We start from the raw sequence: 15380 nt of genomic DNA, 5'->3' as shown, positions 1-15380 counted from the left end.
TGGCCTCGGCACGTCGCTGACCCGGGATACACACACCTCCCGCTGCCTGTCGAATTGATTTTTTTTTGAACGGGGAAAGGTCCCGAAGGACCTAGAGACTGCTCTATTCATATGTGGTGGCCTTACATTTTACATAAAGGACCTTGAATAAAAAAGACAATACAGCTTGGTCCTGGAATCTTGCAAAAAGAACCCTACATAAATTAGCAAAAACGCCATCGGGTCCTTCTTCTTCCTTGTCACCACCAAGACCTTGGATTGACTCGGATCGCGGCGACCAAACTCAGGACCGGGGACGACACCACTTGGCCAGAGAATGGTTGGAACCGCCGCATCGAGGTAGCAGGGCCTCCACCGAAGGAGGTTGAACACGCACGAGCGCATAGGCTGCACTGGCGTTTGGGGTGGCCGCCGACTCGGCCGAAGATCACAGCTGCCAGACTCTGCAGCTGTGTAGAAACCCCAAAAGGCAGCAGCTCGATCTTTCCCCGGAGATCTAGATCCCTCAACCAGCATCCTTCGTCCGCCACCATGGCGGCCAGTCGGGACTCCGGCGCCCAGATCTCGATCTCCCACACCAGGGGCCTTATTCGAGGAGATGCCCGCGGTAGCCTCCATCACCGCCTCCGTCTCCGCCCGTCGGAGCTCCACGGGAAGAGGCTGCACCGCCGGGAAGCACCGGACCGGACCCAAGAGCTCCGGCACCCTACTCCTAAACTCTGGCATAACGCCAAGCCAAACAAACACTAGAACTAGTAATAAATCTAAACTACTGCTGTACATGGGAGGGACCCTCACCCGTCTCGTCGCCGGCGATCGCCGGAGAGGAGAGGGGAGGGGCCGAGCGGCCCAAGATCTGGAAGGGAGCGCCTGTCGAATTGATGATCCAAGTCTAATTGACTTCATCTGGAGCTCGAATCGGCCCCTCCAGTGCACGAGGCGCCGCCAGCCGTGGCGCTGCTGCGTGCACTGCTTCCAGACTGCCTCGCTTCGATTTTTCAATCTCGCCGATATCCATCGAACGAGCCAACCGCAATACTTCAGGACCTGTCGCGGCAGAATTCACACTCGATCCATGGACATTTTTGATTGGGTGTGAATTCTGCTAGGACCGACGGTTGCAACGCCTCTTGGCTCCGTGCCCTTCTTGAAGGCGTCGTCGTGGCAGTCACTCCTCCGCCTAGGTTTCACCGCGGGAAACCCCAGATTCCACTCGGGATCAAGCGAGGGTGACATATCTTGTTTCGCTGACCTTTTTGGGCCTCCTCTTGGATTTTCCACCAGCCGAGATAGTCGGTGGTTGGCGGTGGCGAGCTTCTAGGCAGCCTCGGCTACGGCGGACAAGCAAACACGGCTTCTGGTTCAGTGAGCTTCGAGTGAAAGAAAATACCTTGCACCGGTTGTCGTGGGTATGACCACGATAGACGCTACATGGGTAGCACTTGGGAGGTGCGGAGCAAGAGAGATGTAGCCATCTATAGTTCGAGATTACACGAAGACCATGGTTTACCCAGGTTCAGTCCCTTGAGAGAGTAAAATGCCTACTTTCTGTTTATATGTATTGATTGGAGTGTCACAATGGGGTGATACAAGTCGGCTATAGCGACTCGCAGGGTAGGATGAAGGTGAAATCCCCCCTCTAGGGTTCGACACGGTGTGTTTATATGAGAAACCCTATCTAGGGTTTACAATCGATCAGGCGAGTCGGTTGGCGACTCGCGGGCCTGATGGGCCACTTATCTACTCTCCCGGGTTGCCTTCAGGTCTAGTCGCCATAATCACTCCTAGATCTTGCCGGCCCAGGCAATTCGAATGAGGCCCTTGGCCCTATCAGCTTAGGCGAGTCCCTCCGTTGATAGACCACGTGGGCTACATCCCCATCACCGGCCTTAATTTATGCTAGCGATGGCGGCACTCTCGTTCGTCGTTCTCCTCGTTGGACGCATCGCTGTGGACCCCCCTCACCTCATGTGTTTGTGTTTGGTCTACTCATTTCGTTGGTGTTTTCCTTTTTTGTCTTCGCCTAGGCGGTGCGCGGCCCTGGGACCTGCGTGGACACCGGAGCGGCGCCTACGGTTTATGGCCTCCGCCATGTTGCGTTGTGTTGGAGTGTCGAATTTGGTCGCTCGGGCAACTTTGTCATCGACTTGGGGGCACAGCCTTGGGGCCGGTGTGGATGTTAGAGCTGCGGCTTCGGTTTATCACCCTCGACCTTGTAGCGTGGTGTTGTTCGAGTGTCGGCTTTGGTCGCTCAGGCGACTTGGTCATCGACTCATCTGGATTTTGGGGCTAGCTTTCCTTATAAACTACCAATTTCATTTCTTATATCTATGAAAATGCAAACATATTGCCTCGTTTAGAAAAAGAAAACAATGGACACGAATGGACAAATAATATCTTCGTAATGGCTCGTTCGCTGCGTTCGTGGGAATGGCGTTTGGTACTCCACTCTTAACCGATCCGGCTTCAATTCTTAAACTGTGGAGTAGATTGTTGTCTTCCGCTTTTCCTTGCTGAAGGTAGATGAGGATATATTTGTGCATATTCATCATGCTTGCAAATAGATAAGCCTTCATCCTCCTTCGGTGCTCCCTTCGGCATGGAATTAATATTCGGAAACAGAAGATAGAACAATGTCAGTATCAAAGAGGCTGCTACTGTATGTTTTCGCTGGCAAATGCACCCACTGGAATGGACTGTTTTCGTAATGTGCATCTTTGTAAGGCTCGATGGTGGTATATGGTATCAGATCTGCATTATAGTATCCATTGACAGCTTCAGAACATGTAATATGACCGGAAATGATTTTGATCCCAGATGCAAATGCTCACTTTACCCAAAAATTAATTTTAAAATATTAAAAAATCTGAAGAAATTTTTTAGCCCATATATCTCCACATTCTATGTCATCACTTATACTTCCATAGTAAAATAATAATTTTTGTGGCCTGTGCAAAAAAGAAAAAATAAATGCACAGTAAAAAGGGCGTGATGTTTTGGCACATGGGTACATGCTCCCTTTATTTTGAAATGCATGTTACACACATTATGAAATTTCAAAAAATTGAAACAAAAATTCGCACGTACATCCTCACATGCTACGATCTCAAAAAATCATTTCATGAAAAATCGACTTGTTGTGTGGCGTGTGTAAAAAAGAAAAAATTCAATGCTAGAATGATGGAGCTTTACAACACTAGCAAAAGTCTTCTTGAAACGTTGAGGTGCAGAGTGTGTAGTCTAGAAAATAATTTTGTCCACAAGAGTGATTCGAGGGTTTATATCAAAATCTCGGAGAACTTAGCAAAGAGTGTTCTCTTATCTCTTCTTCTAGCATTCCTGCAAAGTAAAATAAAGCTTTGTATCCCCAACTCCACCGTGTGATTGTCAAGCCCAAGTTGCCGCGTAAGTAAATAAAACACAAGTAATAATAAAGTGAGTAAAACTAGATAAAATAAAGTAACTAAGTAAAAACAGTAAAATGGTTTATTGTTTTGGGTGTTTTGGATGCAAATAAGAAAAGTAATTTCTTTTGTATTTCTAGATTAAAATAGTGCAGAAAATAGAAAACAAGATAAAAGCAAGATAAATGTGTTTTTATGATAAAAAAAATGGACCGGGATTCATGGTTCACTTGACTATTCTTTCTTTTAAGTTGTAGTACACAAATAGCAATTCATATGAGATATGAGGATGCAAAACAATAACATGTGAAAGATACACATTCATATGGGCATCACCTCCTAACATAGAGATGATGCAACACATCCAGTGGCGAAGCTAGAATATTTTATCATTGGGTTCACCACACTGTAGAACACTATAGATGCGTTCAAACTTAGTACTTTGCAGCAAATTATTAGCAAGGGCTAGCACAATTTCATTGGATTCAGCTGAACCCAATGTCTATGTGCTGGCTCCGCCACTGAACACATCTCTATTATACTCCACAAAAAAGGAAACTCCATGCAATTTTGTACTAAGAATTAACAGTGCATAGCCATAAGTATTTGGACATGATGTTTGAATATCAAATATGCTACCTTGAACAAATATGATCATCACTTTTGTCACGTGATGAACATAGCACATGCATTCACTTTATCCCTAGTGAGGTAGCAAAAGAAAAGGCAAAAACCATATAGATCTTGAATTTGTTGTCACTATCCAATCACTAAAACCATGCTACTATATCTAATACACACATCATCACACACACGCTCTTGCATAGATATTGGATCAAAACAAATACTTAAGAAAGGGATACATAATATGCATCTATCAATATATCCTTCACATAATACGATCATATCTCATAGCACAATATCATTGAATAGGGATCCACCACATGGGTATTACAAATATAGCCATAATCATGTAGGACAGCTCATATGACACTAAGAAATATGAAGAAGATGAGAGAAATAGATCAAGCTACTGCTACAAAGCCGTAGTCCAGAGGTGGACTACTCCCCCTTGATCATGGTGATGATGATGAAAACATCGTAGAAGGTGGATATCCCTCCAGCGGTGATCCCGGTGGAGTTTTCCCCTCCAATCTTCGTTGTTGCAGTCTCTGTTTTCGTGTTTCTATCTTATGTGGCGCTCTCCACCCGAGAATTCTTTGGAGCCATATATATAGTGATTTTTAGGTCAAAATACGTTGGTGGACGAAATAATCAGATCAATTGGGCGATCGATGGCTGAAAGAGGGGGGCGTGCCCACCATGTTTGGGCGTGCCACCTGTGCTCTTTTGAGCCTCAGTCCCATCTAGGTCTCCTCCAAAATTCCAGGGTGCTTCTCCCGATGAAAAAGTGACGCTTCAAAAATCACAGATCAATTTGACTTCGTATAGGTCTTTGAAAGTGAAAAATACGTGAAATAGGGATTTTCTGTTCTGCTGAGTTATAAACCAAATAAATGGGATCATTGGTAAATCCCCATAAATCAATTGAAAACATGTTATTATCATCCTATATGTTGCAAATATGTGGGAATTAATATGATAAATGACAAAGTTTATGTATGCATTTTACATGCATCATAGAAATAAGGCTTTTCAAAAGATAAATTTTCTCTTTTTTATATAGACCACAGAAAATATTGGATCCTCGCGAAATTTGACGAACGTGGATACATATATTATAGAGATGTTCATGTATAATTTTATGTCACAAATTTTTTCAGCATTTCAAAATATAACTTTCTGGTAGAGGGAGCATATAAACCCGAGAGCCCAATTGAATTTGCGATAGTAAAAAAGCCTTATTTTAGCATTGATTTTTATCTTTTTTGCACAAGCTACATAACAACTCGCTTTTTCCTGAAACGACTTCATGAACACCTATGATGTTGAGATGTATACGTAACATTTTATTTTGATTTTTTTGATTTTTTTGTATGTTCAAAGTGTATTTTAAATAAAAAAAGCATATATATAAACCCATAAGCAAAAGCACCATGTCCATGTATGACCCTTTTTATTTGAATCAGAGAGACAAGATGCACCTGGGATGCATACACTACTTGTTTAGGAAAAAAAAAAAGCATGGGCTTTATATGTAACTAGCATGTAGTTTGAAGTAAGATATCTGCCCATGATCAGTAGCCCTTTAGACGGCTACATTTACCACCCAAATGTACTATTTCGGCCCGTGTCTGGGCTGAAAATCTTCACGCTCACAGTTCATGGCGGGACGGCTTAATTAAACATTTAGAGCCAATTACCTGCTTCTTTTTTATTTTTTCTTCTCTGCATCTTATAAAGGGCTTCAAAGTCTATAATTCTTCATGTTTTTTTTTTGAGAAACACAGTGCAAACGCAGACGCTTACATACACGCGCATACACTCATCTGTATGAACACACACACGTACAACCTACTCCTATGAGCACCTCCGGAATACTGAGCCGACGGATTAGATCTAGAAATTGACGAAGTCACCACATGCGTCTCGCTGTCGACGGGAACGTCGCCTCCCACTGAATTTATATTTCGCCTTTATGAGACACACAGATGCTAAACCTGGGGTTTGACCTCTGGTGGGCTGGGATACAACCACCCAACCTCAGATTGGTTCTCTCATAATTTTTTTCTCGTTCATGATTCTAGTTTGTAAAAATTTAGGCATGAACGAAACATAAAATCTTAAATTCTATTGTGGTGACGATGTTGCATACTAGCGAAGTACACTGTGACGATATTGCATTCTAGCAGAATATGCTGCTACATAACAACTTCATATTCGAATGATGAAAATCTTATGTTACCATTTATTGTACAGTTTAATAATACGGTAAATTATTCAATTCCTTTTTCGAAAATGGGAGCGCCGGCGGGCTCATTTATTGCATAGTTTTAATATTATAATTTACAATTGATTGATCGTTCAAAGTAATACTCCCTCTATATTGTTTTTTTTAAGAAACACAGTACAAACGTAGACGCTCACAAACATGCACATACACTCACCACTATAAACGCACACACGCACACCCTACCCCTATGAGCATCTCCGGAAGACTGAGCCGGCGGATTAGATTTTGAAATTGACGAAGTCACCACAAGCGCCTCGCTGTCAACGGGAACGTCGCCTCCCACTAAATAAATATTATACCTTTATGAGGCATTCGGATGTCAAACCTAAGGTTTGAACTCTGGTGGGCTGTTGATATAACCATCCTCCTAACCACCCAACCTCAGGTTGGTTCTCACCTCGGTTTATTAGTCTTACGCGTAGCCCTAGGTTATCAATTTAACTAAGAAAATATGAGCTATATATTACAAAAAAAATATCACTAAAAAGTTTAGATGTTATATTTTCTAATGATATAATTTATTTTATATAGATCAAATTGATGGCATAGATATACACGTAAGAGTAATAAACCGATATGGAGAGAGTAACATGAATCAACCAGCGAAACAAAGAACACAACAAGTATCTAAGCATCATGTAATCGATTTATGACCATGCACACTAAACAAATATAGCCCGTAAGACTGCATCAACCGAGTCCAACCAAATTCCATATGTCCCTGATGCTCGATGGAAATATTAAGGACCATGTGGATCTAGTAAGCAGATCTGTTGTTGACGTGCAAAAATGATGGATAATTATTTTGAAGACAATATTGTTTCAAAAATTCCAAATTACTCAAAGAAAAGAACAAAACCCCACTTGAATTTGAGCTTTGACATTCTCCAGTAACCCATTAAGCAAATTTTCAATCATATTGATTATAGTTGTGGGCAGAGGTATATTAAAAGTAAAATAAAAAACTCTCCAAACTAAGTGCCCAAAAGGTCACAAGAATATATGATCAGTAGACTCATGTGCACCACAGAAAACACATTTCATAGATCCATTTCATCTCCTTCTTGCTAAATTATCTGAAGTGAGCAAAAAAATTCTAGGAGGAACCATGTAAAAATCTTTATCTTTAATGGTACCTTTAGCTACCATAAGTAAGTCCGTAAAAATCTAGTGTTCGGCCACGTTCATGAAATCCGCATACATATATTCAAGAGTAAACAACCTAAAAGTTGTTAAGCGCTAAGAAAATATACCCAATTCATCTATTGCACTAACCCCCGTCAATCTCTCGACTAGGTCCAGCCATGATGCCATTTCTCCCTTATTAAGTATTGAGATGTAAGAGGTGTGTCCCCCAACCAGGAGTCTTTCCAAAACCAAATAGTCATCCTGTCACCAATGAAAAATGACCTCGATCAAAGAAGTCATTTTTTGGAACTAATGAGCTCCTTCCAAAAAGGGAAATCTTTTTACTATGTCATAGATGTTGCCACACTCATCTATAATAACTAAATTGAAGCAACCCACTAAAGGTAATTCTCTTAACATGCAAGCTATCCACCTCATCACATCTGCTAGCTCAGAAAATTGTAAAGCTAATCTGCCACGTTAGCAAACTGCATTTCTGCACTAACTACATTCCTTCATTCCACCGAAAAAACTGCCCATATGCAACTACTCTTATAAAAATGGACGTATCTTAAATCTCCTGAGGTACGTCTTCATTATAGGGTCTCATCATTGTTCCCCTTTGCTCTTGATCTTCTGGAGTTCACTATCTCCTAAATGCAAAAAAGTGTAAAAGAGACGAATGGATTTTCAATTAACTCTTAACCCTTTCGTATGCCATACCTCTTCCTTTCCTCCATGAAGCGAATGCTACATTAACCGGTGGATGGATTGTATCAGTTTTTTCCCCTTTTAAGCACCTTGCTACACGTCGCCTCAACTTCAGTTAGGTGGGTGTCTCCTGCACCAAAATGCAACTCCGGCGCTCTCTTTTAGTTTCGAGTATCATCCAAGGAACTTCTTGACCTCCTCAGCAAGAGCCCTTCCAGTTTCCAGACCCGTCAGACATGATGTTGGCTGTGCGCGTACGGCCGCATGTCCATAGGGCGATCGCATAGGTGACTTCATGGCGGAGACTAAATATACCCTCATCTCACCTTCCTGATCCTTAGATTTTTTTAATGCTTTTCCCACGATGAAGGAACTTAATGATTTTTGCTTGAATTTCTCCAGATTAAGACGTACTTTAGAGAATATGGTTGAAGCGAACCTTTCTGCTCTGAAATGTGTAAATATGATTTCTGGAGGTCGCTAATGTTTTTTAAGGAAGTGTTTGTGGATGGCATTATGAACTCCAGGCCCTACTGCTGGACCAAGTGTGAGTCCCTCTCCAACTCAATCAATCCGTAAGAGATTTCAGTCATATTATGAGCTTAACATTTTGCAATTATATATCCTCAAGTAGCTCTCCTGGTTTTCTAAGGTTCAAATTATGTCTGGCCCTTTTCTTTATTAAGCAGCAAGGCACACATTTTTCAGGTTTTTCCGTAGGCATTCCTCGGACATATAATTTTCAGAAGAAATTAAACACTCTACGGATGCATTCTTATTACGCTCTACTCGAGTTAATACAACTTTTGTTGATAATGTGCCATGGTATCTGAGTTTTGGTTTGTGTGTGCAGAAGTAGGTTTATTGTTATTTTGTAGATAGCTTGATGTCAAATACTGATACTTTTTTATACCAACTAATATATTTCGACTAGACATGCAGATTTTCATGCTGAAAAACAATAAGGTATATTTGGTCACCTACTGCATACCACTTACGAATAAATATCTCTATATAATGTGCATGTAAATGTTGATTTTACCATGCTGTACGCATCAGTTGCTATGATGTAGTTCATACATTAGAAGCCATTTCTTATTGAAACAAGAATTCCGTGTGCATAGATTATACTTTCTAATGCATGGAATTGTCTGCACTTATATGATTTAAACGTTTATAGAGTTGCATGCTCTCTTTTTTAAATAAAAGAGTTGCATGTTCTCTTAATTCATACTCTCAAACCGAATGTTTGTTTCATGTATCCTCATCCATAAGTCCAATGGCCTTGCAGCAATTATTCTGGGAGTGGTATATGTAAAGCATACATGCATCCTTATTTCTTACTCGAATTTCATATATAATTATGCATGTTTTGAATAATAAACATGAGGTTCCATATGATCTTTACTGGAGCCAAATTAATAACTATAAAAAATGAGCATATACGGATAAACTAAAGATGACATTCCTTGCAATAATAAAAACAGTTGACGTTGCTACAAACCAAAACCCCATGTCTTTCTGAAAGGTTTGTACGTATGCTTGGAACACCTCTTTTGAATGGTCATTCTTATAGTTTCCTGTTTCATAATGCAATTAGCTACATGTTCATAAGTGTTTTCGCAGCAACGCGCAGGGAATCATCTAGTTGTTTAAGTAGTTTAAGCAACCATTTTATAAGTAAAAATTTATTTTTAATTTCAAGCACCTCAATGCTAAACCTTCTAGGTCCTTTGGTCGTCAGATGATGTTCTAGTTTTTTTGCGAAGCATAATACAGATGTAGACGCTCACATATACGCACATACACTCACACCTATGAGCGCACGCACGCACACCCTACCCCTATGAACACCTCCGAGAGACTGCGCCCAAGAAACTTCATTCAACGGGTCTTGAGATTGATGAAGTCACCACATGCGCCTCGCTGTCGATGGAAATGTCGCCTCCCACTGAAGAATAATCCGCTTTTAATGAGACACCAAAGTGTCAAACCTGGGGTTTGAACTCTGGTGGGCTGGGGGTGCCACTGCCCTCCTAACCACCCAACCCACATGTTAGTTCTCGATGATGTTCTATTTTGTTAGGCGATAAGTTCTTTTTTTTTTGGCTGGTCTCTTTGGTAAAAGAAGTATGAGTGATCAAAGTCTAAACTTTTTCTTACCTTCTAGGGTATTTCAAATAAAGACAATAAGAACATTGAAAGACTAGTTGGAAGTATAAGGACTGGATGATCTCCGTACACTAAACCAAATTTGATATTCAGTGAGAAATTTGCCTCATGACCAAATTGAAACTGTCACCGATAGTGCATAATAAGTGACAGTTCGCCAATTTTGTCTCTACTTGGTGTTAATTAATAACAGTACCTAATTTTGTCAATATTAAATTGTCATGCCATACCCATTTCTCTCATCAAACATAGCAGGTGACAATTTTAAGTGTGGTTAATGCAAACTGTCCCTGAAAATAATGTGGGTCCCTCTATTCGGCAAATAAACATTGGATTATAATTTATTAAAATCATGTCGGTCCTAGTTATTTCATGTTGTAAATACTAATACAAAATAGTGTCCAACGGGTTTCAAACCCACAACCATTGAAAGATTAGAGACGATGTCATTGGACTAATATTATATTGTTGAATTTATTCGTACTTGAATTTAGGGCACTCATGTTGACTACAAGACACGCTTGAGATGATTGGATTAAGTCAGACAAATCTGAAATAACTGATTTGGTTGTATGTCGGTAACCTCGTGCTAGTCAGATCCATCTATAGACGAGGCAATTAACAACATTGCCGATCTAATCTCGGTCACCGTCAATGGTAGCAGAGGTGATCGTCGACGCGGTGTGAAATCGCGAGACCGACTTGAGGGGAAAAAATATAGAAAGAAATGTGATTTGTAGGTTTTGAAGTTGCATCCTGAAAAGGACAAAGGTGCTACCACTACACTAGCACTGAATTGTTCCTAGTTCTTCCTAATTAGTTTTTTTTTACTTCAAATTAAGGATCTAGGAAAATAATATCTTAAGAAATTGGTATTGCGGGTTTTGAACCTAGGATTCACAAGGATGGGTAACAATACCACTACGCTTATGCTTAATGTTTGTTATTTCTTACTTATTAGTATATTTAGTAATTATAATTAGGTCTGATCTTGGAAAATAATACTCCCTCCGTTCCTTTCTATAATGCCTATAGATTTTTGAAATTTGTTTCAGAATATAAGGTTGTAGCTTGGCTCTTTTTCAATTACCCCCTCTACATGCGTGAAAAAAATCCATACAAAAAGGAAACAATTAATTGAGATTCCTAATGCATGACTCCAATGATTCCTTAGATTTAGGAAGCAATGTTTTTATTTCCTTAATATAACCTGGCTGGACATATATGGAGAGTCAACCATAGAAATTTGTGGGATTTGTTGTGTTCATTTAGGAAGTTACCGATTTCCCTCATTTTACTCTGATCTCAAAACGTTAATCTAGTGGGTCTTATGTAAAGAACACTCTTGTGCTAATTTCCGTGCCAAAAAACTATAGGCACTATAGAATGGAACGGAGGGAGTATTATCAAAATTTGAGGATCATGGGTTCTGAACCGAAGACCTGTGGACTTAGAAGGATGAGGGATGCTACCACTACGCTAGTGCTCAGTTGTTGATAATTGGTCGTTATTAGTTTCTTTTGTACTTGTAATTAGGGACGATCATTGAAAATAATATTATAAAAATGGTCATCATAGGTTTTGAACCCAAGACCTAGGTACTTACAAACCAAAGTCCAACCACCACGCCTCCAATTGGGCATCATATTTTGGAAGCTTTGGTATAAAACTAGGGTTGAGCATAGGACATGAAGAGTGTATGAAGCTTTGAGATTCAACCAACTGGTGTTTCGTGGACCAATGTGATGTAGTGGGACATTACCATGTGTTGCCCATGTTTTTAAACGAGTGTTTTGTACATGCTTAAAAAATCACACCCTATTTTATATGAGTTCATTTGAAAAATGCTAGGTCACATAATGGTCAAACAATATCTCATTTGGGTAGAAAGACATGATCGTCACACATGCTACCTCATCTTTGAGAGTGGATTCAAAGAGAAATTTTTTCTTTCAAGAATATTATTCTTCATGGATAGTATTTCACACACAAGTTCCAAATTTGAAGGTTTCAGATTTTTTTGAATTTTTTGAATTACTTATTCATTTTGGAAGTTCTGGTCAAACTAGGGTTGATCAGAGGATGTGGAGAGTGTATGAAGCTTTGAGGTTCAACCAACTGGTGTTTGTCGACCCATTGTGATATAGTTTGACATGACCATGTGGTGGCCATGGTTTGAAACGGGTTTTTTGCACTGATACGTCTGAAACGTATCTATAATTTTTGATGCTCCATGCTTGTTTTACGTTAATTCATATATGTTTTGCTTGCACTTTTACATGATTTTCAGCACTAACCTATTAACAAGATGCCACACTGCCAGTTTCCTGTTTTCTGCTATTTTTGTATTTTATAAGGGTTAATTATTGGTTTGCCACTACAGCCCGCGCATGACTTATTTTGCCACTAGAGCAGAATGGTGCTCAGTTTTCCCACCGCTTCTGGCGCAGCTGCTCTGTCGAGGCCAAACGGCCAGGCTTCAAACGTTTCCGTCTCTTGCCGTTACTGAAAGTGGGGCTAGATCTTACAGGTAGGACCGCGCAATGACAAATAGGTGAAGACCGAACTACCCCTGCTCCCGCCACACAGCAACACACCGATCTGCTGCACGCACCACCATCCGCGCCCCTGCCGGCACCACCTGCGCCGCCACGACCTGCGACGCCACCACCTGCGCCGCCGCGCGGCCGTCCCGCATGGACCCCTTCTCCACCGCCTCCAGGAGCACCTGCTCTGCCCCCACCCCCTTGCGACTTAGTCGCTCGTTCCGCCACTGCGCCCTCCACCTGCTCGATGGAATGGCTAGTGGCAGCGACGACCTTGGCGAGGCAGGCGTGGGGCCGTAGACCCGCCGCGTCCACGACTGGGTTCCCGAGGGGTAAGCCTTGTTCCTATTGAGCTTTCTTGTGTAGTGCAATAGTCGATTTGACATGGAGTGCTCATTGCGTTTGATTTTGCTTTTGGTGTGCTCATTGCCTCTCTGTTTTTGGTTGATTAGGATGGAATTGCGGTTTGCTTTCTTGGTGAACATTAGAAGGGAGCGATTCATTGTGGATGCAAAGGATCAAAAGAAATTCCAAGGAGGGTTTGATTATCGGTTGCCAATGGATTGTAATTGGAGTTTTAGACAATTTGGCGAGGTAATTTGCGGCCCATATCCTTGGGGTATGCATGATGAAGTGGAATTCAAATACTACGATGGGGGAATTGATTGGGTGAAAGTTAGTAATGATGAAGAGCTCTCTACCATGTTTGCTAAGCATAAGGAGAAAGAGCAATTTCATGTGAGGCTGCAAAATGATGTGGTTGTGCCGGCAGTTGGAACTTCTGGACAGATTCATGTCGTCGTAATGGCAGCTCTAGCCGGAACAGTTCGAGTTAGGGAGCTTCGGTTAGTGCACGGCGACGTGGTGGCTCGTCAAACATGGGCACCGGCGATAGGGTCCCAAGAGAAGTGGAGCCTGAATACATCAATGATGAAGAGAGGCTATATTCTGATGTTGTGCAGAATTTACGACGGCCATGTCGGGCTGAAAACTGAGATGAGTGTGACAATGAGGCTTTTGTGATTGATGATGAGGAGGTTGAGGACGAAGACCTTCCAGCTATTGAATGGGACCCTGCAAACTCTCAGATGGAAGAAGGTACCATCTTTGCATCCATGAGTGAGTGTAGAAATGCACTTGTGACATACCGCATCGGGCGGAGCGTACATTTGAAGTTGACAAGAGCGACGAGTACGTTACAGAGTGCACTCGTCCGACCGAAGATTGTCCATGGAGGATGCACGCGTCTAAAATGCGAAATAGCACGAATGTTCAAGTCAAAGTGAACCCTTTTAGGCACACATGCACTGGAATCAACCCCGAGGAAGGAAACAATCGGTAGAGCCAAGTCAAGATGGGTGGATGAAGAAGTAAAACGGTGGGTGACAGAAGACCATCAAGTGGGTACAAAGGAGTTGCAGAAGAAGCTCAAAGAAAAGTTCAAGATAGAGGTACCATACATGGGGGTTTTCAATGGAAAACAACATGCTATGGATTCTATTTATGGTAATTGGCGAGAAAGTTTTAAACTCGTTGTATTCATTTAAGGGTGAAGTGGAGAAGACCAGCCCGGGTAGTATTGTAGATATTGATCACCACACCGTGGAGTACACGTTGAGGGGAATGACAATGACCAAAGAGTGCCTTAGAAGGGTTTTTGTTCGCTTTGAGGCTTGTCGCCGGGGTTTTTGGAAGGCTGCGAGGCCCTATTTGGCTATTGATGCTACTTTTCTCACAGGGAGGTTTAAAGGACAGTTAGTAGCAGCTTGTGCAGTTGATGGACACAATTTTGTATTTCCAGTTGCTTATGGCGTGATAGAGGCAGAGTCTGAGGAGAGTTGGACTTGGTTTTTGAAGAATCTGCGCCGGGCTATTGCACATCCCAATGGGTTGGTAATTCATATAGATGCTTGCAAGGGTTTAGAAGTAGCCGTGGACAATGTGTTCCCTGGAGTAGAGCATAGGGAATGCATGCGTCACCTTGCTGCAAATTTTGGGAAGAAATTCAAAGGAAAGGTGTATGCCGACAATTTATGGCCAGCATCTTTGACTTGCAGTGTGAAGAAGCACAACTATCACATGAGGCAGTTATACAAAAATGACAAAGTGAAGGAATACTTGGAAACACACCAAGTTATGGGCCAGAAGCCAATTCAGTGAAGTGAGCAAAGTTGACTATGTGCATAATAATCTTGCAGAGTCTTTCAACTCAACGATCCGAAAACTAAAGGGTCTTTATTTCACTACAAGAAAAGTTGCCATGGCCGACGAAGTTGAAGTCGCGCCGTGGTTGCTGGTGTACCATGGCCGACGATTTTTGGTCCCTCCGTGGTGCATGTCAAAACTTTTGTTTTCTCGTTTTTGAGGCCACCTAGCCCGACGAAAGCGGCCAAAACGTCGCGTATGGTGGCCCGGGACGTGGTGCATCTCGAAATCTCGGGTTCGCCGGCCGAGTCAACGCAAATCCGCACCGCCGAGGGATGTAGGGCCCGGATGGCAGCCTCT

Source organism: Lolium rigidum, chromosome 1 (genome assembly GCF_022539505.1).
Source record: "Lolium rigidum isolate FL_2022 chromosome 1, APGP_CSIRO_Lrig_0.1, whole genome shotgun sequence".
In the NCBI taxonomy this organism is placed as follows: Eukaryota; Viridiplantae; Streptophyta; class Magnoliopsida; order Poales; family Poaceae; genus Lolium; species Lolium rigidum.
The sequence above is the reverse complement of the archived record's forward strand: the minus strand, read 5'-3'. Positions refer to the sequence as shown.